The sequence below is a fragment of the Monodelphis domestica genome, chromosome 2 (assembly GCF_027887165.1).
Source record: "Monodelphis domestica isolate mMonDom1 chromosome 2, mMonDom1.pri, whole genome shotgun sequence".
Classification (NCBI taxonomy): Eukaryota; Metazoa; Chordata; class Mammalia; order Didelphimorphia; family Didelphidae; genus Monodelphis; species Monodelphis domestica.
The window spans coordinates 103,628,449-103,650,148 of record NC_077228.1 but is presented as its reverse complement, the minus strand read 5'-3'; the positions used below and the strand labels follow the sequence as shown (position 1 = coordinate 103,650,148).

General features: G+C 42.3%; 1 long non-coding RNA gene and 1 other non-coding gene across 2 annotated transcripts; one reads left to right on the top strand and one right to left on the bottom strand.

Moving 5' to 3' along the window:
* Positions 1-9,619: 9,619 nt before the first annotated feature.
* Positions 9,620-15,673, bottom strand: LOC103106833 (uncharacterized). Its single transcript, XR_461493.3, has 3 exons — positions 15,447-15,673; positions 10,483-10,619; positions 9,620-9,979 (listed from the first exon to the last, which is right to left on the bottom strand). It is a non-coding gene; the product is annotated as an uncharacterized LOC103106833 (long non-coding RNA).
* A 42-nt stretch (positions 15,674-15,715) lies between these two features.
* On the top strand, positions 15,716-20,666 carry LOC100014100 (uncharacterized). The gene is made up of 3 exons (XR_008916151.1): positions 15,716-15,881; positions 20,271-20,451; positions 20,561-20,666. It is a non-coding gene; the product is annotated as an uncharacterized LOC100014100 (transcript).
* Positions 20,667-21,700: the final 1,034 nt, after the last annotated feature.

The window sequence follows — 21,700 nt, the reverse complement described above, 5'->3', positions numbered from 1 at the left end:
AAGCCTGAGATGGGAAAGGCATGGAGGGTGGAACCCAGAGCAAGGGAAGCTCAAATCTGATGCTGAAGGCAAAAGGAGAGCCAGCTCCCCGGGAAAGGCAAAGAAGTCCAAGAGAGACAACTGACTATCTTCTCTATCAGTCGTCGCCTTGCCTTCCCTGCCTTGGGCACCCTCAGCTGTTATGAATCATATAGGCCACCTCATCCTGCTTCCACTGGACCTTGAAGGAAGGCTCATCTCCACTCCCAGCCCTAAGGGGGATATGGGACTTCGATATTTGCTCACCTGGAGTCTGACTCCCTTAGGAGTGACAGTATCCCTAATCCTCAGCCTCACCCCAGGGGAAGGGGCCACTGAAAAAATGTTTTTCCATTGAGCATTCCAGAAGAATGTTTCAGAAGAAATCCTACAAAGTAGCCCCACACCCTAGTGCTCCCGAGAACCACCCCTCAGGAGTTGAAATCAGGGCATCTTGCAGAAGCACTTTGGGGTGGAGCAGGGAGGTGGTTAAGCTTGGCAGTGACTCAGTTCTGTCAGTTGCTTTTAGAAAAAAACCCAAGGCCTATGTGCGTACAGTTAGGCCAGGAATTTCTTGCTCCTTTTAACCTTCCCAAGGTAAGGTAGATTGGGCTACTTCTTCCACTTCCCATCTCTGACTCCTCTGCTTCATGGTCCCCTTGGACAGTGTCCCCTTGGACAGGATCCTTGAATTTAGGTTCATAAGATCAGGATTCAAATTCAGTCCTCACTAATAATTATATGAGAAGCTTTGAACCTTGGTTCCCCCATCTGGAAAATGAAGCAGGGGCCAGCAAGGTGGCTCAGTAGACTGAAGCCAGACCTAGAGATGGGAGGTTCTGGGTTCAAATCTGCCCCAGATATTTCCTAGCTGTGTGACCCTGGACAAGCCACTTAACCACCATTGCTTAGCTCTTACTGCTCTTCTGCCTTGGAACCAATAGACTATACTGATTCCAAGATGGAATGTAAGGATTTTAAAAAAAAAGAAAGAAAAAGAAAATGGAGCATTTGGACTATATGTTTTCATTTTTAAAAAACTCAAAAATTTTTATTTTCCCAATTACATGTAATTTTTATCATCTGTTTTCCAAAATTACAAGATCCAAGCTATTTCCTTCCTTCCCTTCCCTTCACCCACTCAGAGATAGTAACCAATTTGATCTGGGCCATGCATGTGTTATCATGCAAAAACCCCTTCCATATTGATTGATGTCATAAGAGCACCCTCACACAAAACCCAGACCCCTCAAATAAAACCATAAATATATAGACGTGAAAGACAGTATACTTTGATCCGCATCCATCGGACTCTAACAGTTCTTTCTCTGGAGGTGGAGAGCATTCCCCAACATAAGTCTCCAGGATTGTCCCAGATCAGTGCATTTCTGAGAGTAGCCAGGTTTTCACAGTTGATCATCACACAATATTGCTGTTACTATGTTCAGTGCTCTCTTGGTTCTGTTTATTTTGCTCTGTATCAGTTCTTGTAGATCTTTCCAGCTTTTTCTGAAGTCATCCTGCTTATCATTTCTTATAGCACAATAGTATTCCATCACTAGTGTATACCACAATTTGTTCAGCCATTCCCCAATTGATGGACTAGATGTTTTCCAAGAACCCTTCTAGCCCCCAGACCTAAAATACTGTGATCTGTTTTTCCTCTTTTCAGACTGTCCTGGGTGTTAGGAGCCAGCTGACGTAGGGAAAGAAGCATTAGGCTTAGAGTTAGAAGACGTGAATTCATGTTGCAACTCTGTTACACACTAGATCTGTGACCATAGGCATGGTTCCTCAATTTCTTTGTAAAATGGGTTAATAATACTTGTACCACTCATCTCATAGAGTTGAAAGAAAAGTGTATTATGCACTAATTAAGAATTCAGCACAGTTTCTTCCACATGGGAGGCACTAATTGAAAGTTTGTGCAGTTTAAATGATTGGAGCTATTGTAGGAGTGTGTGCTGGGAGGTGGAGGGTTAAAGTACAATGTGTTCTCTTCCTCTACCCTTCTAAAATTAGTTATCTGCTTTGCCTCCTGGAATGATGGGGCATGTTACCTTCCCCTCTCCCCCATCTCCACCAAGAATAACCAAGTTGAAGGTCTTTCTCATGGCATTGAAGAAGATGACAGGGCCAGTGTGGCCTGGGGAGACTTAACCCTTGTGATGCTAGCATTGTCCAGTGCAGTGGACTTTCTCTTTAAGAAGCTGTAGCAGTCCCTGAAGTTCTCACAGAGTGGCTGGAGGTGTCAGAAAAAGTCCTGGCAGCTCAGAATCCTGGACATAGTCACATCTTACTCTGGAATGTAGTTTTTGTGTCCTTGTCTTATCTCCTTCACCAGACACTTAAGGGCCAAAAAAAGAGGGTCAGATCCCACCTTCTCAATACTATGAAGACTCAATAAAAGTCAAATGGAGGATGATGGCCATTGTCATTTTGCTGAGCATTTCAAAATTTTAATTTAATTAAACAAATACTCAATGAGTGCCTGTTGCATGCCAGGATTGTACTGGGTGCTGAGGAAACAGAAATGACACTGAAACAGACCCTGTCCTCAAAGAGCTTACATTCTACTGAGGATATGACAAAAGTACACAGATAAATGTAATCAATAGTTCCTTCACTAATATCCACTGAGTAAATAGGATCAAGTAACTTGGCCAAGGTCATACCAAGTGTCTGAAGCTGGATTTGAACTCAGAAAGATGAGATGTCTTGATTATAGGCTTAGCATTCTGTCCACTGCACAACCTTACCCCCTTACCCACACATACCCCCTTTAAAGCAGAGACATGGGCAACTCCTAGAGGAAGGCTCTGCTGTGAGGCCAAATGCACCAGAAGTTTCCTTATTAAGAGAGAAGGGCTTCAGAAGTGACCTGGTCATGGACTGTATGTTAATTGTCCAAGGATGGGTCTGGCTAAGTTCAGAATGATTTCAGTTTAGGGAGAATTGGAAAGCAGCAACAGTAACTCAAGAGGGTTGCCTGTTAAGATATGGAGAGGTTATGACCTGCTAATAGTAAGGGAAATACTCAATGGTGAAATAAAAGACTTTTTGATGTATTTAAATAGTGATTTATAGGCTGTGGCTTAGAGATTCCTTTCATATCATCTTTTCCTTAATTGAAGCCTGTAAATTTCACTTAACATTAATAATCAGGACTGTAAACCTGCCTGTTGGTCTGTACAACTTTCAGGTATTAGGGACACTGAATACAAATTTATCCCTGCACATTTTAAAAATAAGAAAGAGTCTGGTATAGGGAATAGAGAACAACTTTGGCATCAAGAAGACCCAAGTTCAAGACCCATTATTGACCCATTCTACCTGGGTGATCCTGCTCAAACTACTTAACCATCTCCTACTCCACAGCTCTGTAAGACTACAAGTTACAGACAAGTTACTCATTTATATCAATGAAAGATATTTGTACACTGGGAATTCCAATGAACTCTCCTGTTCAGACAAAAAATAAAACCATTCTTTTGAAGCAAAATAAAACAAAAGAACAAAAAGCTCATGCTTCAGTGATTCCTTTGATCTCTATATCATTGATTTCACACCCCTTCCTCTCAGAATGTCATTTTGCTTTGTGACAAAGAAAAGCAATTAAACAAAAGCATCTGAAAGTGACCACATGTGACAATGTACACAATCAATAACATTCTGTCCTAGGATTTCCCCAGTTCTCTGCTTTGAAGGGAGATGTGTGTAGTTAGGATACAGGAGATGAGTATTGGGTCTGGAGTCAGATTTATCTTCTTGAGTTCCAATTCATCCTGAGATACTTACTAGCTATGTGACTCTGAATAAATCACTTAACCCTTTTGGTCTCAGTTTCCTCATCTGTAAAAATGAGCTGGAGAAGGAACTAGAAAACCACTCTAGTATCTTTGCCAAGAAAACCCCAAATGGCATCACAAAGAGTCAGACAGTACTGTACAACAAACAACAATTTACATAAAAATACATAGAAACACAGACATCCTCTGAAAAAAAAAAGAACATTAAATTCAGAAGACATCTTAGAGATCGTGTCCAGTATTCATTGAAAGAGAACCGGGAGGCAGCTAGATGGCATAGTGGATAGAGCTGTAGGTCTGGAATCAGAAAGACTCATTTTCCTTTGTTTAAATCTGTATCAGGCATTTATTAGCTATATGTTTCTGGGAAAGTCATTTAATCCTGTTTGCCTCAGTTTTCTCATCTGGAAAATGAGCTGGAAAAGAAAATGGCAAGTCACTTCAGTATCTTTGCCAAGAAAACTCCAAATGGAGTCAAGAAGAATTGAATATGACTGAATAACAATGTGTGCTTCCTTAACTATTTTCCAATTGTGAGTTCTACGTGCATAAAACATAAACATACACTTATATATGATGAATAAGAGACAATTTTCATTCCTTCATTCATTTTGGACAGGGAAAATTAGGATAATGGGATGGTGAATAAGGAGGGTTCAGCATGTCACAGTCAACAATGGTATGGATGTTTCTGAACAAATGATCTTACTTTGTTCCATTTCTGTTCCCTGATCCCTACTCGCCTCCCTCCCTCCCTCCGCCCAGGCCCCTACCCCAAACTCAGAAAGTCAGCAGGGGAGGAAACCTGACCCTAGAACAACTGATGGAGCTTGGACAAGAAGAGCCTTTTGTCTGCTGGCTGTAGCTGTTGTTGCTTCCCCCTGGGTAGGGGGGTTGGGTGGTGATGGGGGCTGGGGAATGTTGGGGAAGTTGACCACAGCCTGGAGTTGTCACCTGCTAATTTTGGATCCTCTGTGCTCTGAAAACAATCCCTGAGGAGGCACAGGCTGACAGCTGTCAGCGGGCCAGATGCTTGAGGCCCTGTCTCCCCCCAGACCCTGGCCTTATAAAGGTTTAACTACATCTGTTTAAAGACTTCCCTCCTCCCATTCCTCTGGCCTCATGAAAGTTATGGGCAGGGTACAAAGGTGTCAGCTGAAATCAGGGAAATTGTAGGCTGGAAATCTTTCAGTCTCCAAATCCTCTCTCCTTCTGCTCTTCCCCTTTTGCCAACTACCTATGACCTTCATCCTTCTTCCTCTTTCATAATTTTCTTCCCTTAAATTTTCTAGATCTTTTATCAACTTGTACCAGTTCTGGAAAGTGGCAAAAAAAAAAAAAGAATCCATATTGGACCTGGAGGCAAGAAGTCTTGGTTTGAACCCTGGGTCTGCCAATATCTACTGGGGTGACCTTGGGCAAAAATTCTCTTTTTTCTACTTCAGTTTTCTCATCTGCAAACTGAAGGAGTTGGACTAGAAAACCCTTAATGTTCCTTCCAGATCTAATGATCTAATTCTATGATCTCTCACATGCACACATACATATGGATATATATCTATATCTGTATTTATATAAAGGGATCTTTTCCATATCACAACTTTTCCTATTGCTGTTTCAATATATCACAGATGGGTATAAGAAGTTAAATGGGAATCTGGGGGGATTTTGCACAAGCCCCAGATGATGTGGGAAGGCCAGCAGATGACACAGGAAAAGTTTAGAAACTCAGACCTGTATAAAATAGGATTGTATATGTATACTATATAAATATATCACATATATTTCTATATAATATGTAAGTAATGTATAAAATACTATTATATCATCTGAACACATTTAAAAAAAATCCTTCCCTTCCATCTTAGGATCAATACTGTGTATTGGTTCCAAGGCAGAAGAGTGGTAAGGATTAGGGTTAAGTGACTTGCCCAGGGTCACACAGCTAGGAAGGGTCCTGAAGGACCTCCCATCTGAACATCTGATAGGGAGCCACCTAGCTGCCTTCAACACATTTTTTAAATACCATAAATCTACGCAATTTCTTTTGTTGTCACAATAAGTAAAAAATAAAAGTGCTAAAAAGAATGCAAAAGCCAGCAGACAACATACAAAAGCTAGAAATGTAGAAATACTTTAAGACTGACCTACACATAGCCTATGAGCAAATACTGAACCCAAATTATACAGTAAAGAACTGTGAACATTCCATAAAAGAAAAAATGCAGACTTTTTCTCTGGTACAAAGAGAGGACCAAAACATTTTACACTGATTTTCCAGGTTGGGGGGGTGCCGCCTCCTTAATCCCTGTGATGCAGAAGGGATGCCTGTGTATATAAGAAGTTCATTTCTCTTTGTGTGTGTAATACTGTAGGATGCCAGAGCCCAGAGTTAGAAGGGGTCAAAATATCTAGTTCCATGATTCCAGGGAGGTTTAAGTTAGTCATGGTGTGCACTTCAAGTCAAGAGCTTTTTACAATCTGGCCTCAATTTACCTTTCTAAACTTATACACTGCTACCCTCTGGTCTAGCCAAATTGTCCTTTTTTTCCCCTCTTGGGGTTCATGCCCAAGTGTTCATTTCCCGTCTCTTTATTTTTGGGTGGGTCACCCTAATCCTCATGCCTAGAATATAATCAATCAATTATAAATTATGAATATAATCAGTCTCCTCATCAATGAGTCTTAGAATTCCTTCTTTCCTTCAGATGTGACTTTCTTTTTTTTAAATAATATTTTATTTGATCATTTCCAAGCATTATTCATTAGAGACAAAGATCATTTTCTTTTCCTCCCCCCCATAACTGACTCGTGACAGATGTGACTTTCTACATGATTCCTTTCCTCATTTCCCATCATTCTCCCCATCCATCTTCTAGTGCCCTCTCTTCCAACAGTACCCCAATCTTATATAGCATGTATATACTTCTAGAATCAAACCCACCACATGGATTGGCCCCAGGCAGCGACCCATGTTTTTGCTTTTAGGCCTGGACCCCCATTGGACAGTTCCCCTCCTCACATTCACTTACAAGAATCTCCAGTGATAGAATGTGCTTCCCTTGAGGGCAGAGGTTGTTTCCTTTCTATATGTGTCCCCAGTGCCTAGCCAAGGGCTTGGCTCTTAAAAGGAGTTAAATACATTCTTATAATTTCATTGATTTATTAAGGGCATACTGTGTACAGAGCTCTGTGCTAGGGTTTGGAGAAGCTATGAAATGTAGATAATATTCATCCCTACTTTCATGGAGTTTTTAATTTTTATCTCCCAAGTTGGAAAGTCTCTCTGTCTCTGTCTCTCTCTCTCTCTCACACACATACAAAACAAGTAATCCTTAAGATGATGATGATGATGGTAATGTCTGATTCTTTGTGGGGTTTTCTTGGCAAAGATACTGAATTGGTTTGCCATTTCCTTCTCCAGCCCATTTTCCAGATGAGGAAACTGAAACAAATAGGGTTAAGTAACTTGCCCAGGGTCATACAGCTAGTAAGTGTTTAAGACCAGGTTTTAAGTCAGGAAGATGGATATTCCTGAGTCCAGACCCCATACTTTATCTACTGTATCACCTAGCTGCTCTCAGTAATTCTTTTTCTTTTTTCTTTTCTGAATTTTATTTAATTGATTAATAAGAAAATTTTCCCATGGTTCCATGATTCATGTTCTTTCCTCCCCCCCCCCCCAAGCCAATGAGTAATTTCACTGGGTTTTACATGTGTCATTGATCAAATCTTTTTCCATATTATTGATATTTGTGCCAGGGTGATTGTTTAGAGTCAACATCCCCAATCATATCCCCATCAAACCATGTAATCCAGCAGTTGTGTTTCTTCTGTGTTTCTGCTCCCACAGTTCTTCCTCTGAATGTGGATAGTGTTCTTTCTCATAAGTCCCTCAGCATTGTCCTGGATTCTTGCATTGCTGCTACTAGAGAAGTCCATTACATTTGATTGTGCCACAGTGTATCAGTCTCTGTGTACAATGTTCTCCTGGTTCTGCTCCTTTCACTTTGCATCAGTTCCCAGAGCTCTTTCCACTTTCCATGGAATTCCTCCACTTTATTATTCCTTTTTGCACAATAGTATTCCATCACCAACATATACCACAATTTGTTCAACCATTCCCCAATTGAAGGGCATCCCCTCATTTTCCAGGTTTTTGCCACCACAAAGAGTGCAGCTATGAATATTTTTACCCAAGTCTTTTTCCTTATTATCTCTTTGGGGTATAAAACCAGCAGTGGTATGGCTGGATCAAAGGGCAGACAGTCTTTTAAGGCCCTTTGGTTCCCTCAGTAATTCTTAAAGTAGCCCCAAATAAGTGTATTCATTGTTATTCAGTTGTGTTTGGCTCTTTGTGACCTTGTTTGGAGTTTTCTTGGCAAAACTACAGGAGTGGTTTGCCATTTTCCAGCTAATTTTCCAGAAGAGGAAACTGAGGCCAACAGGGTAAAGTGACTTGTCCAGACTTGCCACATAGCAGTGTCTGAGGCGAAATATGAACTCAAGACCTCTCATCTCTAAATCTGGTGTTCTATCTACTGAGCAACCTAGCTACTCAAACAAGTGTATTATAGAGGTATGAAATTGAGTGCTATGGGCAAGGATTGTTAAAGACAAGAGGGATCAAGGAAGATTTCCTGAAGGAGGTAGCTTTTTTTTTTAATTTAAAGATTTAAGTTTTAAAAGATGACTGGGAATTCAGTGGATAGAAGGAGGGCACTTCTCACATATGACAACAGTTCAAAGCTTAGAGAGGCCTGTGGGTAGGCAGACAGGGACTGTGCCAAGTGGAAGAGGGCAGAGAGAAGCTTTTGCAGGGTCTTGAATGCCAGGCTTCAAAATCTGAACTCTGCTGGGGAGTCATCATAGGATTGGGACAGAGGAGTGACAAGACTGCATCTATGCATGGGGAATATTAGCCAGCTGTGCAATGAGGGTAGCTGGGCTAGAGAGAAGGTGGAGACTTGATCTGTTAAGGAGTTACTGCAGCTGTTTAGGTAGGGAATCCTAAGGTCTGCCCCTGGGCATGGAAAGGAAGGGGCATTACTGATGTAGAAACAAAAGGACTTAGGAAGGGGCCAAAGGAGGAGGATGTTTCTGAAACAAGGGCAGGGGCAAGAGCAGAGGGCAGAACAAAGCCCAAGACCCAGCTAGCATGAAGCTCTGTCCAGAGTTCTGGATATTGTACTTGACAAAGACATAGCTCAAGCCTGCATGCAGTTGGCCTCTGGGGGTCTTTTATGCCTGGTCATGTGTGACCAGCCGTACACCCTCTAGTTTTTTCTGGTATCCTTTTAGTTACTCCCCTCATTATACTCAAAGGGATTGTAAATCCCCCCTCCCCCCCAGTATAAGGCACATAAGAAGCAGTGTTGCATAATGGCTAAGGAGCCCGTCTTAGAGTCAGAAAGACCTGGATTCAAGTCCCATCCTCTGGCACATACCAGCCTTGTGATATGGGTAACTCAGGCTCATATCACTCCTCCCTTATCCTGGAAATGTAATTCCCAATTAAAGTGAGTTCGACCAAGAATTAGAAATAAGGGGATGCCCCATCAATTGGGGAATGGTTGAACAGGTATGTGATTGTGATGGAATACTATTGTGCAGTAAGGAATGATGAAGGGGATGGATTCGGAAATACTCGAGAAGACATCTATGAGCTGATCCAAAGTGAATTGAGTAGAACCAGGACAACACTATACACAGTAACAGCACTATTGCCATAATGATCAACTGTGAAAGACTTGACCACTCTTATGTCCCAAAGGATTCATGTTAAAATTTTATTATTATTATTTTAAAGTTTGTTTATTTAATTAATTTAGACTATTTTTCCATGGTTATATTTTTCATGTTCTTTCCCTCCTCTCCTCTCCCCCTCCCCTTGCAGCCAATGACCAATTCTATTGGGTTTTATAGCTGAAAGGATTCATGATGAAAAATGCTTTCTGCCTCCAAAGAGAGAACTGCTGACCCTGAGTGCAGATTAAAGCACATTTTTGGTTACTTTCTTTATTCTTCTTGCTTTTTTCTTTTTGAAACATCACTACTATGGAAGTATGCTTTGCATGACTTCACATGTATAACAAATATCCATTGCTTGCCTTCTCAAAGAGGTGGGGTGAGGCTGGAGACAGAGAGAGAATCTGGAATGCAAAATAAAAATGAATATTAAAAATAAAACTAAATAAGTAAATGAATGAATGAAGAGATACATTTTAAAAATAGAGTGAATCCAATAAAAAAACTGTCTATTTTAGAGCAACTCAGAGTTTAGATTAGAATTAGGAATCGGGCTAGAAATGAAGTTAGGACTAAGGTTAGAGCCCCAAATTTGCTTTATGGTTAGCATGAAGGCTAAACTTGGGGCTATTATGTTACAGGGATAAAATTCAAAATAGATCTACAGATAAAGTTATATTTAGATTTAGAGGTAGTGACAAGATTAACAATAGAGGTACATTTGGGTTATGGTTAAGGATAGAAATAAAATGACAATAAATCAGAATGGGAGACAGGAATACACTTAGTTCATTTTAGAATTAGGGGTAAGAAGAAGTTTAAAGTTAGATTAAGGTCAGGGTTAGCAATAAGCATATAATGAGGGTTAAAGGTTTAGGAGGGTATTAAAACCAATCTCCGCACATACCTTCTACTTGAGCTCCCACTGATCCCACTCTTATTCAGGCTCACTCCAAAATGCTGTGAGGCATTTGTGAAAGGCAATATGTACCGTTGAGAGTCCTTGGAAGCAGGCATGAAGGAATCTATTTGAGACAGGAGAACCTAATAGAATAGTGGATAGGGTGTCAGACTTGACATTAGGAAGACCTGAGTTCAAATCCCAGTGCAGATATATTCTAGCTGTGTAATTCTGAACAAGTTGTTTAATGTCTCTGGGCCCCTGCTCCTCACCTGTAAAATGAAGGTGGGTTGGGCCACTAAGTCTTTGAGTTCTAAATCTATAATCTTAAGGCACTTTAATAAGCTCTTATAACTGAGCCATGCTTCTAACTAGATGTATTAAAGGGGTCCAAGGAAGAGTCACAGAATCATAGAGTTAGAGTTAGAAGGAATCTTGAAATTCAACCAGTCCTCCTTCCTTTTGCTTTTCAGTTGTGTCTGACTCTTTGGGACTCTGTTTAGGGTTTTCTTGGCAAAGATACATAGTGGCTTGCCATTTCCTTCTCCAGCTCATTTGATAGATGAAGAAACTGAGGCAAAGAGGATGAAGTGATGTGTCCAAGATCATGCAAGTAATATGTATCTGAGACTGGGTTTGAACTCGGGTCTTCCTGACTCCAGATCCAACGTTCTAACCACTTCACCACCTAGGAAACTGAGTTCCAATTAAGTGACGTGTTCTTGTAGGCAGCAAGTGACAGTCAAGAAAGGGATGTCTACACCATCTGTTTGACCTTCCATGCCCTAATTTATTTATCAAACCTTTGCCTTCTGTCTTAGAATCAATACTAAGTATCTGTTCCAAGGAAGAAGAGTGGTAAGGTCTAGGCAATTGGAGTTAAGTACTTGCCCAGGGTCACACAGCTAGGAAGTATCTGAGGTCAAATTTGAACCCAGGACCTCCTATCTCCAGGCCTCACTCTCTATCCACTGAGCCACTTAGCTGCCTGCCCTTGATTATTTTTAAACTTTTATTTTTCATAGTATCATAAGTTTAGATATAAAAGGGACTTCAGAGATCAATTAGTCCAACCTCTTCATTTAACAGATGAAGAAAGTAAAGCCCAGGGAAACATGGGAATTTTGCCAGTCACACAAATAATGTAAGCAGCTCAAAGAGAAATTGAAGCCAGGTCCTGTAACTCCAGTTCTGCTGCCTCTTGATATCATAATTCCCCTTAGTAGTAGTCTCCATTCCCCTTAGTAGACTGTAAACTCCTTGAGGGCAGGGCTAGGTCATTTTTGCCCCATCATTGTACTCTTAGCACCCAGTAAAGTACTTCACAAATAGTAACCACCAAATAAAGTGTTTGCAGAGTTAAATTTATTTGATTTGAATTGAAGAGAGAAGCAGAAGGTCAGCTATGAAGGCTTATGTTGTCACAGCAGACATGAGCACCCAGTCTCCAGAGGTGTTTGGTCCCTGTCCTTGGGCCAGAAAACAAAGGTGGCTGTAGCACGGAGCTGGACCAGTCCAGAAGGGAGATGACAGCTTTATGGTGTCAAGGCAATTGCAAGAGAAGACTACAGAAAGGACTCCCCCAGATCCATTCCGGACTACTCTGCTGCTGCTGTCCCAAGCAAAGAAGCAAATCAATGAGTATCTGGGGGTGGGGGTGGGAGGTAAAAAAGGACAGGCTAGCCACTGAAAATATATTGTTCTCAAAGTCAAAGACATTGGAGAACTTAAGGCAGATGGGAAGGGGAGAGCCGGAGACACAAGAATAGATTCAACTTGGTTCTTTATTTGTAGGAATTTAGGATTGTAAGGGATTTAGAGATCATCTGAAATCCCCCACATTTTTTTTAACACAGGAGGAAACTGAGGACCAAAGAAAGGAAGTACATTGCCCATGGACATAAAGCTAACAAGTATAGTTAGGTGCTCATTAGTTCAGATGATGACCACTCATAAAGTGGTCCCCTATATTCACATTCTCCCATTTTGAAGTTATATGTTGTTGGGTTGTTTTCAGTCCAGTCTGACTCTTTGTGACCCCATTTGGAGTTTTCTTTTCTCTTTATAGATTTTACATCTTTAATAGTATAAACTATCCACATTAGTCCTTTTGTGAAAGAGAACCCAAACAACAGGAAACTGAAGAAATAAAGTGAAATATAGACTGTCTCTGTCTGCATTCAGACTCCATCAGTTCTTTCTTTCTTTCTTTCTTTCTTTCTTTCTTTCTTTCTTCCTTTCTTTCTTTCTTTCTTTCTTTCTTTCTTTCTTTCTTTCTTTCTTTCTTTCTTTCTTTCTTTCTTTCTTTCTTTCTTTCTTTCTTTCTTTCTTTCTTTCTTCCTTTCTTCCTTTCTTCCTTCCTTTCTTCCTTTCTTCTTTCCTTCCTTCCTTCCTTTCTTCTTTCCTTCCTTCCTTCCTTCCTTTCTTCCTTCCTTCCTTCCTTCCTTCCTTCCTTCCTTCCTTCCTTCCTTCCTTCCTTCCTTCCTTCCTTCCTTCCTTCCTTCCTTCCTTCCCTTCTGTCTTAGAATTAATTTTGTGTATTGCTTCTAAGGCAGAAAACCAGTAAGGGCTAGACAATGGGAGTTAAGTGACTTGCCCAGGGTCACATAGCTAGTAAGTGTCCAGGGTCAGATTTGAACATATGAAGATGAGTCTTCCTGATTCCAAGCCCAGTACTCTATCTCTGTATCACCTAGCTGCCTCATTTGAGGTAATAATTATGGAAAATATAGTCTTCAAGTCTAATGAAAATAATGCAGTGCAAATTTGAATAATGAGATCACATCTCAGTATTCATCAATTGTGTTAATTGGGGCCTAATTGTATCAGAACTAGAAATCAAAGTCAGGTCTTTTAATGAAATCTGGACCACTAATCTATACCTAAGACTCCCAATTGTTTACATATTGATTTAGCTTTAAAACGTAACATTATTTATGTTTTATTGTATTTTTATTTTGTTAAATATTTCTCAATTAAATTTTAATCTGGTTCTGACCTAACTCCATTGTATTTTGAACATTCTGCCATATGTTTAACACGTATCTTAAAAGATATAACTGCTGGAGGAGCACAGTGGATAGAATGCCAGGTCTGTAGTTGGGAGGACCTGGGTTCAAATTTGACCTTAGACACTTATTACTTGCATGATCCTAGGCAAGTTGTTTAACTCCAACTGCCTAGTCCTTACCACAACACTGCCTTGGAATCAATACTTAGTATTAATTCTTAGGCAGAAAATAAGGGTTTTCGTAAGGAGATATAGAGAAGAACCAATGAAAACCAAACAAATTTCTTTTAAATAAAAAAGTCAATACAATTCTGAGGGACTTATGAGAAAAAAACACTATCTACATCCAGAGAAAGAACTGTGGGAGTAGAAACGCAGAAGAAAAACAACTCTTGATCACATGGTTCAATGGGGATATGACTGGGGTCGTAAACTCTAAATGATCACACTAGTGCAATTATTAATAATATGGAAATTGGTCTGGATCAATGACACATGTAAAACCCAGTGGAATGACTTGTAGGCTATGGGAGGAAGGTGGGAGGAGGGTTGGGAAAGAACATGAATCATGTAACCATGAGAAAATATTCTAAATTAATTAAATAAAAATTTTCAAATAAAAAATAAAATAAAAATTTAAAAAGTCAATAAATATTTATTGGGCACCTGCTATGTTATTTTCCTGTTATATGTTTTCTTTTTATCTTTTTTTCAGTTACATATAGAAACGATTTTTGAGAATTCTTTTCAGATATTTTAGGATTCAGATTTTTTCCTTCCCATCCACTCCTTCCCAAGGCTGTCAATATTCTGATTTTCATGCAACACACACACATTTCTTTTAAAACAAAACAGGACAAAACCCCTCTGTCTTATAATCTATACAAGTATTGGTTCCAAGGCAGAAGAGCAGTAAGGGCAAAGCAATGGAGGTTAAGTGACTTGCCCAGGGTCACACATTTAAGAAGTGTCTAAAGCCAAATTTGAACCCAGATCTTCCCAACTCTAGGTCAAATATTCTATCTGTTGAGTCACCTAGCCGTCCCCCAAACAAACTTCTTATGGGGATATTGGGTTATGAAATTTCCCTCCCATAGCTCTTCCCTGAAGAGGTCAGTGCCCCTGCCCATTACCCATGGCTCCTTCTGCCCCCACCCTGGGGATTCCAGCCCATGCCCAGCCAGAGCCTAGCAACTTAACTATAATAACCATGGGGATTAACATAGCAGGCATTGTCCTTCCCTGACTATAGAGCTGGTATTATGTGTTCAAAAACTCTCTCCTAAAAATACCCAAAGAGCAGGTGCTGTCCACGAGGGTCAGGCTGTGTCAGAGTCCCATCTGTGGTCCATCTAGAAACAAAGAGGTGAAGGGGACCCTCAGTTGTGGCTTGTTCTGAATTCAGTGAACTGGGTTCCTGGAAACCCACCTTTCTAAGGTTTCAGGGCATCTCTAGACCTTCAGACCCATCAGTCATGGAAAGCAGGACTTAGCCCATTTTACACCCACTCCTATTGGTCAGACCTGCCTCCTATTGGCAGTGGATGCAGTTAGCACTTAATAAATGCTTGTTGGCTGACTGAGTGTGAGTCCCCATCTCCATCCCTCCCTCCTGCTCCCATCATCAGCCCCACAAAAGTCAGGCAGCCCCCCTATTCCAGCCACAACCAGGGCTGCCATGTAAACACACCAGAGTCAGGGAAGTTAACAAGGGGAGACGGAGCTGACCATATGTCTTGGAGGATTTCAGTGTGACTCCTCCTAGGCCCTCTGCCTGACTTCTTTTAGTCCCTGATCTCATGGGCTTTGGGAGCTTATTTTCATAGCTGCTCTTAAGGACAAAGAGCTAAGGAATAAGTCCATAGCTTAGCAGCTGCACACTGCTTCCCTCTGAAAATCTGTCCCCGGCCTCCTAGTTCTTGCACACATGTACTCACCCCCTCCCCCGGCCCCCCAACACCTCTCCAGATCTCTTAATGTTTTCCACTCTCATCTCACTGTTGTGTTCATCCTGCCCAGCCCCTTGTTTCTTCTTCCCATTCTCCATTGCTTTCAAGCTGCTTCTTCTGCCCAAGGATGGTCTCACATTAATCTATGGACTGTGTTCACAAAATATTGGGGGGGTGATTGTAGCTGTGTGGCCTGAAGGTGTGTGTGGAAGGGCAGCATCAGAAGTGTCTGCCTGGAGTCTGTGGGTATCTATAGTGTGTGCCTATAGCGTAGGGGGTGGGGAAGGGTGGGGGTGCTCAGAAGGGTAGCAGCAGAGCATGTTCTATTTTTACTGGCCAGTTGCTGTGGACCGTAGATTTCATAGTCTCCACCAGCCTTCAGCCCCTTGCAGTGTGCAGACTTCCAGCAGCCACAGACCATCTCCACTCCTCTAGGACTATAAGAGGTAAGTGTCTGAAGCCTGGGCTCTGATCTTGGAAAGTGAATCCCAAGCTAGCCGGGGTACGAGACTATGATATGAAGGGAACCAGGGATGCAGGGTATGATTAGCTCCCAAAAAGGTTGGAGAGGAAGAGGAGGGTATTCTGGGCCCATTTATTTAGGGTTTGGCAGTCTTACATGCCACCTCAAAAAAACTTCCACGGGGCAGCTAAGTGGCTCAGTGGTTTGAGAGCAGGATGTCCTGGGTTCAAATTTGACCTCAGACTGGTCCTAGCTGTGTGACTCTGGACAAGTTACTTAACCCCCATTGCCTAGTTCTTACTGCTCTTCTGTCTTGGAACCAGTATGTAGTATTGATTCTAAGACGGAAGGTAAGGGTTTAAGAAAAAACTGCCAGGAAGTTTCTCCTGGCAAGAGAATGTCATTTTCTACAAAGCAATTGTCAGAGGAGAAAGTTGCCCTTCTGAGAGGAGGGTGGCTGAGTCTTTTTTTCAGGATGGGTTACCTCCACCTGGGCTGGGGATATATATTTCAGTGCCCACAAACTCTTCCAAAGCAGGAATTGAATTCTAAAGCATGATTCCAATGCAATGAATTGTTCCCAAGGAATAAAAATGGAGAAGGCAGACAGGGAAAGCAATGGAGAATGGAATTTGAGAGCTTTGGGTGGGAGGAGGAACTGAGAGATTCCCAAGACACCTCTAGGAAAGTTTTTTGCCTTTTGTTCTGTTTCTTGGAGGGAAGACAAGAATCTATCTTCATCATCTGGTGTACCTGGAAAAAGGAGCTGAGCTGGAGTGCCACCCCAAAGTGGCATCGAATTCACACTCCTCTGCTCCCCAGCAAATTCCCCACTGTTGGCATTAAGGGATGGACAGCAGTGATGGGGAGGGCAGGGCTGGATGGAGAGCAGCAGCAGCATCACTCAGTGCTGCTCAGAGTTTGGGTGCATGAGTTCATGTAGCCGATGCAACATGAGTGTTTCTCTTCAGGTGGGTGGAGGTAGGTGTCTGAGGTCTCTAGGAACAACGGAGGCTGGTTTTTTAACTGGGGCGACAAATGGAGCTGGAATGTGACATGTAGGCAGCTTAACTCTAGAGAGGGAAAGAGATAAGGGCTTCTTATTGACAGTTCTGGAAAAGGAGAAGAGGTGCAGAACCCAGAGTGATAAGCTCAGGAATCCTTGTCCTAATTGGCCTTTCCATCAGGAAGGATACCTTGAATTAGAGACACAGAATCTAGGGGTGAGCAGAATTGGGGTTTGGGGTGGTAGAGTGATAGAAAAGAAGAGAGAAAAGTAGAACTAAAATTAAGATAGGATTTGATGTGGGCAGCTGGATGGCTCAGTGGATGAGAGTCAGGCTTAGAGATGGGGGGTCTTGGATTCAGATCTAGCCTCAGACACTTTCTAGCTGGGTGACCCTGGTCAAGACACTTAACCCCCATTGTCTAGCCATTACCACGCTTTTGTGTTGGAACCAAATATATGTATTGATTCTAAGGTGGAAGGTAGGCTTAACAAAAATGCCTTTGGAGATCTCTCTCCAATCAGGCATATATTTGCTGCAGGACTCTTCACTTGTCTGAGGTTGAGATCATGGGATCCCGGCTCCTGGAAAGCCTCCATGCTCCCTCTACCATTTATATCAATCTTCTTTATCTCAAAGACCAAAACTTGCTTATGTTCAGAAGACAATGACAAACAGTCTTCTCACGCCTATCAGCAGATGAATGGTCCTCTCTCCCCCCAATGTGGGGGTGCCTGGACCAAGTTTCCTTTGTAGGAAGTTATCAGTGATTTATTTCTCTGGGTGGAAGAGTCCCAGGAACTCAACAAAGAATAGAAACATGCCCAGGGTGGGTTAGGAGTGTGTGTGTTCAAATCCAGTTCATATTGGTAAGAGGAGACGTGGGCACCAGCCGGAAGATCCCTCGAGGAAGCACTGGGGACCATTTGGTGAAGACTGTATTTAGACACGGGCGTTAGCGAATGCCTATTGAAGTGTTGGCCCATCTCAATGAAGTAGACATAAGAAATTGAGAATAGAATTAGCAATCTGAGAACTGGATCCCAGAGGCTGAGATTATGAGACAAATATTGATAAATGGATCCAGGGAGTGGTTTCTTCAAAATTCTTATTTTTATTATCCTGCAAAACCCACTTCCATGCTGATCCTTGTTGTGAGAGCAAGCTTCTACACAACCCAAACCCCCAAAGAAAGTGTAAATACACAGATGTGAAAGAGTGTCTGCTTTGATCCACATCCACTGGACTCCAGCAGGTGGACAGCATTCCCCCTCTTAAGTCTCCAGGATTGTCCCAGGTCACTGCATTGCCGAGAGTAGCCAGTTTTTGCAGTTGGCCATCATACAATATTGCTGTTACTGTGTACTGTGTTCTCAGGGAGTGGATCTTGTGGGACCCCACCAGCTCCTATTTCTCTCTGGACTTGTCCAGGATCTTGGGATGAGTTGGAATATCAAATTATGTAGCCGGCCATAAAAGGTCTAATTTCAGCCAAGTATTTCAGGAATTTATAAGCTGTCTCCTGCATCCTGGGGCTGGCTCTGCCTCTCTCCTGAGAAATGGGAAGACAGCTGGGACTGTGGGGTCACAGCCCTAAGCCTTCCACCAGGGACAATGACAGAGGCAAAGGTGGGGGTTCGAGAAGTTTTCCCTAAGTGAAGGCTAATTAAAACCTCCTCCTCTTGGGGGATTGGAGGGAAATGCTTCGTGAAAAACAGGAGGGCAGGAAGGAAATAAAGGGGGAGAGAAGGGACAGAATAAGGAAGGGGACAAATCTAGAATGAATTTTTTAAAAACCACCCACCTCTTCAGAGACAGCTTCCTGGGGCAAATCCTAATTCTTAGTCTTAAACTTCAAGAATTCTCCTCCAGTAGGTTATTCATGAAGGTCCATATCATCACAGGTTGTCAGTGCTGGGGATATCTTGCAAATCACATAGGCCAAACTCTTCATTTGCAGACAAGGAAACCAGGATCTTACTCAAGATCATTCAATTAGTTGAGGACAGAGTCATGATTCAAACTCAGGTTTTTTCCCCTTCTGGATACCTCATTTAATCCGTGCATAAGTCAGATTTCCCATTCTAACTAGATGTACCCCTATCCCCATAGCCCCATATCCCTACATGAGCCTTCATACAATCCTAGCATTTTTAGAACTGGAAGAGACCTTAGAGATCTATTGGTCTATACAGAACCCCTTTACTTTATGGGAAAGCTGAGGTGCAGGAAGGTGAAGGCCAAGGTTAAAGAAAGGGCCCTCATTACAGATGCTCTTTTGAATCGAAGTTCAGTGCTCTGAGAACAGCTAGATGTGACAGTGGATAGAGCACTGGGCTTGGATTCAGGAAGACTCATCTTCCTGAGTTCAAATCTGGCCTCATACACTTACTGGCTCTGTGACCCTGGACAAGTCATTTAACTTTGTTTGCCTCAGTTTCCTCATCTGTAAAATGATGTAGAGAAAGAAATAATAAACCACTCTAGTATCTTTGCCAAGAAAAGTCCAAAATGGTGTCATGAAGAGTCAGACACAACTGAACCACAACAATCATTGACACACTTCCTCCTTTGCACAGGTCATCTCCCATTTCCCAATAAAGGCACTCCCTCAGGCCTTAGACATCATGGTCAGAGTCCATATCCACATGCGGACTCCATCTCCCAGATATTTCTTTTGGCACCATTTCCTCTGTTTCTCCCTCTCCATCTCAGTCTCAAAGCCCAAGGAATCACTGAGATGATCCGAGGAGCCTGGGCTAACATATCAATAAAAGAGGAGCTGGGCTCCCGTCTCCTCCACCCCCAAGTAATGTGTGCTTTAAAACTATGCCTTTCTGGCAACTTTACACCCATCTCTCCTAGTCTACTTATTACTAAGTCCAGGAGAGAATATTTCAGAAGAGGTAGGAGAGACCAGTGGCTTCCGGTAATTCCTCCTCTCATATTCTTTTAGGGAGCAGTCAGGCAGCTCAGTGGATTTAAGAGCCAGACCCAGAGCTAGAGAACCTGGGTTTCAAATCTGGACTCATACACTTCCCAGCTCTATGACCCTGGCCAAGTGATTTGCCCTTATTGCTAGTATTCACTGTTCTCTTGCCTTGGAACCGATACACAGTATTGATTCCGAGATGGAAGGGAAGGGTTAAAAAACCAACCAACAACCAACCAGTTGTCTTCTCTACCCAGAAATGTAGTTGTCCTTTCTTGCCAAACCCAACTCAAAACTTTCCCCCTCCAAGAAGTCTTCCTAATATGGCACAGGCCACTGAGTTCAGTTGAAGACGTGCTTATACCTTCTCACCTATCTCTCATGTTCTGTTCTAATTTCACCTGCCCCTGCTGCTTCCCTCTTATCGCTTAAGTGCCTAGGCAGACTGGTGCGCTGGGGGCCACTGGCAATATCACTGATTCTGAGGCTAGAGGTCCTGGATTCAAATTCTCCCTTTGATATTTACTCATGTGACCTTGGTCAAGCTACTTTCTTCTCTAGGTCTCAGTTTCCCCAACTGTAAAATGGAAGGGTTGGACTAAATGGACTCTAAGGTGAGTTCCCCCTCCCACACACATGCCTCTTCCTCCCTTCCCCAGAACTCTGAAGCTCTAGATTTATGCTGTCCCCTTGCTAATGAGTCTATGTCTGTGTTGGTCCCAGGTGCTGCTCTCCTGCCACCATGCTGAACCGTGAGTAATTTTGATGTCCATCCGTTCTTCCCCTGAGAAAGAGCGTGCGTGTGTGCATGTCTGAGGGGGTGGATGGGGTGTGTGTGTGTGGCCTGAGGGGCTGGAATCTTTGAGTCTAGAGACAGCCAGGCTGTCTTTCATGCAGACAAATTGCTTTCTTGGGATGGGCTCCATGTCCTTTAGGAAAAGTAAGAGATTGCTCTCAACTCAGGACAGTTGCTATCAGAAACAACTGCCAAGGGGCAGCTGGGTGGCTCAGTGGATTGAGATACAGGCCCAGAGACAGGAGATCCTGGGTTCAAATCTGACCTCAGACACTTCCTAGCTGTCTGACCCTGGACAAGTCACTTAATCCCCATTGTCTAGTCCTTACTGTTCTTCTTTCTTGGAACCAATACACAGTATTGATGCTAAGACAGAAGAGAAGAGGTTTAGGGGGGGAAAAGAAGCCAACTTCCAACACTGAGCACTTTTGCAATTTCCAGAGCAGTAAATCAAGTCAACAAATTCTTATTATGCATCTGCTATGTGCCAGGTACTATACTAAGCTCTGGAGGCCAAAAAGAAAGGCAAAACAAAGGCTTCCCCCTCCCCCTCCCCAACCCATCCCTGATCTCTTTTCCACAAAGGTCTCCATTGAATCACAGCTGATCCTTACAACTCAATGTGGCAGGAAGACTAAGTATTATGGTTCCCATTTGTTGAGTGAAAAATTCATTAAGGAAGTGACTTATCCAAGGTCATATAGAGAGCAAGAAGAGGCCAGTTAATTAGTAGACACTTTTTAAGCTCTGCTATATGCCAGGATAGGGATGAAGAGGAAGACAAAAGATAGCCCTTGCCCTCAGAAGTTTACAATCTAATAAAGGAGGAAAAAAATGAAAACAAAAGTGATGTTCACATACGCTACACATAAGATAAAGAAGAAATAACAAAGAGCAGAGAATTATGAGGGATTGTGAAAGGCACCCTGTAGCAGGTAGGATTTTATCTAGCAGGGTAGCTGAGTGGCTCAGTGGATAGAGAGACAGACCTAGATATGAGAGGTTCTGGGGTTTAAATCTGACCTCAGACACTTCCTAGCTGTGTGGCCCTGGACAAGTCACTTCAC